Consider the following 5874-nt stretch of genomic DNA (forward strand, 5'->3'; position numbering starts at 1 on the left):
CTATTTCCTCTGTAAAATTCTGCATACTCGATGAGTAGTCATTTTGTACACAGGGACATTAAAATATTCATGATGTGGCTACAAAAGAAATACATATATTCTTATACACAGTGTACAAACTGACATAGATACAATCAGATTTCTAGAACATTTAGTTCACAGTACCTAAAGTTACATAAAGCTTAACTTTTTGTTTATTTTTGTTCTTTGGTTTATAACTCAATATTTAACTTCTAGACATTGCCCAGGAGTTCAGATTCATCTTTTATAACTTTACTGTATATGATGGCAAACAAAATGATGACCCATGTCCTCCAAAAATCCTACAAAATCCTGAAAACACTGTATTTGCTAAAAATATTCTGAAAAGATTTTCAGTGTAAGTTATCTGGTCAGTATTGAGTTAATTGAAAATTCAATTAACTTCCACCAGTGTTTACAGTCATCAGCATTTTATTACACAAAATAGAGATGCTAGAGAAAAAGTGGAAAAGTAGTCATCCATCTGGTACTTTAAGTAGCAACGAAAGTTTTTAACTGTTCACTTAGAGCTACAAAAATAAAAAATCCAGAGTGTGACTTTGAGACTAAGGATATTACTTTTAAAAAAATCCTCCAGATAGATTTTAAAGAACTCTCCAGATTTGTCAAATGTATATGCCTACAAATATATCTAACAAGGTGTTTCTCACATCAACACGGAAGAAAATGTAACCTGAAGTGAGGTTTGCAAAGTGACCCTAGAGTGCCTACAGATGGACTTCTATGGGCTCCAAGAATTCCCTGAAATCTGAGGCAAAATTACGTACAAATTTGCCTGGGGAGAAGGCTCATCACCCTTGAGACTCGCAAAGGGATTATATGCCCCACCAGAAGGTTTGTGAGTCCAAAATTTTAAAACTGCTTATTTGAGTGTTTTGAAAGTATCCTCATTTTAATATTTATTCAAGTTGGAACTTTTAAATTTTGAGCTACAAAATCATATAAACTGTTCCCCCCCCCAAAAAAAATCTAATAGATCCCTAAAAACTTATACAACCATTAAATACAAAAGTATCTGAGGAGGAAAGTCAGTTAAATTTTAATCTTCAGATAAATGTTAGGGTGGGTACCCCTTCAATAATTCCCAAACATTTTAAAGAGACAGTTGCCCTTTTTCTTTCCTACTCAGAATAAATTATAGTGGAATGAAGAAGCTAATTAAAATAATGCTACTACTAATAAATTAAACTCCCAAATGCTTCATTTTCTTACAGAAGCTCTCACTTTCATAGAAAATTCTACTTCTGTATCGATGGTATTAGCAATTCACAGTATTTAATGAGTACTTTTTTGTCAATGAACCTCTGAACATATTTCAATATTGCGTGTAAAAAATAAATTATAAGCCCTGACAATGGATTATTATCAGAGCAAAATTCCCTATGAAAATATCAGTTTAATAAAGTTATTGGGATAATCCCTTGGGATTTAATATAATTATAGACTTTTCAGGTAATGTTAAAACATAAATAACAAACTTGACAAAATAATAATTACAAACTGAATTCATATATCCTACTACAGTTTGATGCATGTCAGTACTCCAGCACGCATTCTAGTCTGCTTTCTTACACCCAGTGAAACTCTTACTGTGAAACATATTCTCTGTTTTCTCCTGCCGTAGGTCGGCCTGCTCAATTGCTTTAAGGACATTTTTCTTGGATGTTTCCTGAACTTCTCCTCCCCAAAGAAACTCATCTAAAAGAAAATAAGCCTTCTCAAAATTAAAGATGATATCAAGTTCACACACACTGCCAAAATACTTGTCAAGTAATTCCACAGAGCGATGAGTTATTTCCAGGGTAATTAATTCATTGTCCTGGTCCTCAATAGCACAGCAAAATTACAGACTAGCATATCTTTTGTAAACAATCTTCAGATGTGCCACTCCAGGAAGCTGCACATTTTCGGTTTTCTTGCTAAAACGGTTTGAACGAGTTCTCTTGTAATCTTTTTCATCTCTGTCTGACAAGCGGGACATACCATTTCTGCAGTCAAAGCTTTCCCTGACGACTAAAAAGCAACATAAATTGCGGGCCAAGGGAGCGGCTGGACTTGGCCGGTGGTGGCTGAGGGGAAGTCCCTGTCACCGTCGCCATGCTGAGGAAGAGAAGCTCCGTGTTGCTGCGGGGAAGGGACCCGCTAGGCGGAGGCCATTTTTTAGCCTCTTGATGCTGGCTTGTGTTGTCAATTCTCTCTTTTATATCTTTAACCATATTAAGCATAGCAATATCATAATTCCCTGTCCTTTAATTCCAATGCTGTAGACTATGAATGTCTGACTTTACTGCCTGTTGTTTCTTCTGGCACTTTCACATGGTGCTTTATTTTTGTGTGTTTGTGATTTTTTACTGTGAGCTGCATGCTTTCCTTGGGACACTATTTGTGGAAATTCTTTAATGCCTGAATTCTAGTTGAGTTCTTTCAGAGAAGATTTGCGTTTTCTTTTGCTAATTGACTTGGGGAAAAATCTCAGCTTGGCTTTCATGAGTCAGGATGTCCTCAGAAAGCTTATTTTTCATTTGAAGTTTTAGGGAGACCATAGGTTGTGTGAATTTGGACCACAGTGTGATACTGACTTGTGGTGACAAATTCTCAAGAGAGATAATTTTTCTTTGCACAGAGCCAAGCTTGAGTCAAACACTTTCTCAGTGGTTTCATTTCTCATTGATGAGAAATACACTAGCAATCTGAAGCAAAAAGAACAAATTGGGAGGCATCAGTTTACCAGACTTCAAGCTATACTACAAGGCTATAGTAAGTAAAACAGCATGGTACTGGAACAAGAACAGAGACATAGACCAATACAACAGAACTGAGAACCCAGATATAAAACCATCCTCATATAGCCATCTAATCTTTGACAAAGCAGACAAAAACATACACTGGGGAAAAGAATTGTTTTTCAATAAATGGTGCTGGTAAAACTGGAAAGCCACATGTAGAAGACTGAAACAGGATCCACACCTCTTACCTCTCACAAAAATCAAATCACGGTGGGTAACAGACTTAAACCTAAGGTATAAGAATTCTGGAAGAAAATGTTGGAAAAACTTTTATAGACATTGGCCTAGGCAAAGAATTTATGAATAAGACCCCAAAGGCAATCACAGTAACAACAAAAGTAAATAAATGGGACCTGATCAAATTAAAAAGCTTTTGTACAGCCAAGGAAACTGTCATGAGAGCAAACAGACAACCTACAGAATGGGAGAACATATTTGCATGTTACACATCTGATAAAGGGCTGATAACAAGACGCTATATAGAACTCAGGAAAATCAGCAAGAAAAAAAATCAAAGAACCCTATCAAAAAGTGGGCAAAGGACATGAACAGAAACTTCTCAAAAGAAGATAGACTAATGGCCAACAAACAGATGAAAAAATGCTCAACATCTCTAATCATCAGGGAAATGCAAATCAAAACCACAAGGAGATATCACTTATCTCCAGTGAGAATGGCCTTTATCAAAAAGTCCCAAAACAATAGATGTTAGCATGGATGCAGAGAGATAGGAACACTCATACACTGCTGGTGGATCTGCAAACTAGTGCAACCTCTGCGGAAAGCAATATAGAGATACCTTAAAGAGATACAAGTAGACCTACCATTTGATCCAGCAATCCCATTATTGGGCATCTACCCCAAAGAACAAAAGACATTCTATAAAAAAGACAACTGCACTAGAATGTTTATAGCAGTACAATTCACAATTGCAAAGATGTGAAAACAACCCAAGTGCCCATCAATATATGAGTGGATTAATAAAATGTGGTATATGTATACCATGCAGTTCTACTCAGCCACAAAAAACAATGGTGATCTAGCACCTCTTGTATTATCCTGGATGGAGCTGGAACCCATTCTACTAAGTGAAGTATGCCAAGAATGGAAAAATAAACACCACATGTACTCACCGTCAAATTGGCATTAACTGATCAACACTTAAGTGCATATATGTTACAGCAGAGTTGACCGAGAACAAACCAAGTGGCACTTAAAGGGTGCAGAAAAGCAGGTTTATTACGCCGGCATGCTCAGAGGGGCCTCACCACCAAATTCTGAGCCCAGAACAGGAAGTGTAACAGTCTTTTATACGTTTCATTTTTTTTTTTTTTTGTCCTCTTAGGGAAGGTGTAGCGCACAGTTACAATGTGGTTAGCAAGGGCAGGGTTTTGAACAACCTTAATTCCTGGTACAGAAATAGAATTTCTTAATTCTATAGAAATTCTGAGCCATCTAGTCATAGCAGGAAGCTGCTGCAAGTGGTTTACAGAAGCAAGAGTGGCAGCAGTTTAGCGGTTACATGAGGCCCAAGGGGAAGAGGTTTTTTGTCTGAAGGAATGTTTCATTTCTCTATCGTTTCCCCCCTTTGATGCCTATTATAAAATTCTTTCTATAAGCCGTCATGATATTCCTGTAAAATTATGGTTCGGGCCGTGGCTTGTGAAACTGTATTTTGTATGAACTTGGTGATGAGGTTAAAAATTTGGGGGCCTAAGGTTATTAAGAGGAGTATAATTATGATGAGTCTTGCCAGTGGGAATAACCATGTAACCATGGCCCGAGGTTGAAACCCCATGACTGTTTTAACTCTTGGTTTCTCTTTTTTATTCTTTCTTTTAATTCTTTGACCTTTGTAGTTACTATCCCTGATTGATGTACATAATAACAACATTCTTCCCCCAGAAAGACGCAAGTTCTCCCCTTTTCTGCAGTGAGGAGATCCAAGGCCCGGAGGTTTTGTAAGGCCACCACAGCTTGTGAATCTATCTGGGCTAATGATTTGCCTGGTCCAGTAGAGCCTGTTCCCATAAGTACACAGAGTGGCTCTGATGTAGCACTTTGCTGGCATGCAAATCTGGGAGATAAAGGCAGTCCCTGCATGGCCCCTGACTTGACAGTGGCGTGTTCCCGGGCATGGGGATTCGGGATGTCCCTCTACTACAGGAGTTAGAGTTAGTGTCAGAAGCAGAAGAAACATCCTGCTATGGGCCAGTACAATCCAGTAAAGATTATTTTTCTCCCCACTGTCCAGTCTTTAGGGATTACTGTATAAAGTCTGATGCCCAAAAGTAGGGCCAACAGTCCGAAGAGTCCGGTTGCAATGTTGAGAGCCAGTCCGTTCATTTGGCTGGCACAGTCTTTGGTGTTGTAGTCTGGGTGGGTTTCTGGCATAGATGAACCTCCAGTGGATTTTCTGGGTTTCGTTGTGCTGTCCAGGAGTTTAAGTGGTTATTAAGTGCAGCCCTCTTTACCTGTGAGTGGTGGATTTAAGGTACTATACCTGTAATTTTAACAGCAGTAGGGGTGACTAGGACAATAGTGTGAGAGCCTGTCCAGGTGGGCTCTAAGGGTGTCTTTTTCCAGTCTTTAACCCAGACTAAGTCTCCAGGCTGGTGAGGATGGACCGGGAGTCCTGACGCTATGGGAGTTCTTTCTAAACCAGTGTGATTAATCTGGCTTAGGGCCTTGGATAGTGAAATAAGCTGTGTATGTAGATCTCTTTCCCCTATCTGTCTAGTATTTCCTTTGATCCCCCTAACTATGGGTGGGGGACTTCCATATAGAATTTTAAATGGTGAGTATCCTGCTGGTCCTGGGGTACATCTGACTCTGAGGAGTGCCAAGCTGAGTAAATCTGTCCAGGGTAGTTGTGTTTCTTGATATAATTTTGCGAGGATGGTTTTGAGGGTTCGGTTCATGCACTCTACTTTCCCTGAACTTTGTGGCCTGTATGCGGTATGAAGTTTCCACTTGATTCCTAACATTTTAGTCAAGGATTGGGTAATTTCTGCCATGAAGCTGGACCCGTAGTCACTATTGAATG

General features: G+C 38.8%; 1 pseudogene; it reads right to left on the reverse strand.

Moving 5' to 3' along the window:
• Positions 1 to 2258, reverse strand: LOC138384907 (AP-1 complex subunit sigma-2-like; annotated as a pseudogene).
• Positions 2259 to 5874: the final 3616 nt, after the last annotated feature.

The sequence above is a fragment of the Eulemur rufifrons genome, chromosome 6 (genome assembly GCF_041146395.1).
Source record: "Eulemur rufifrons isolate Redbay chromosome 6, OSU_ERuf_1, whole genome shotgun sequence".
NCBI classification, from domain to species: Eukaryota; Metazoa; Chordata; class Mammalia; order Primates; family Lemuridae; genus Eulemur; species Eulemur rufifrons.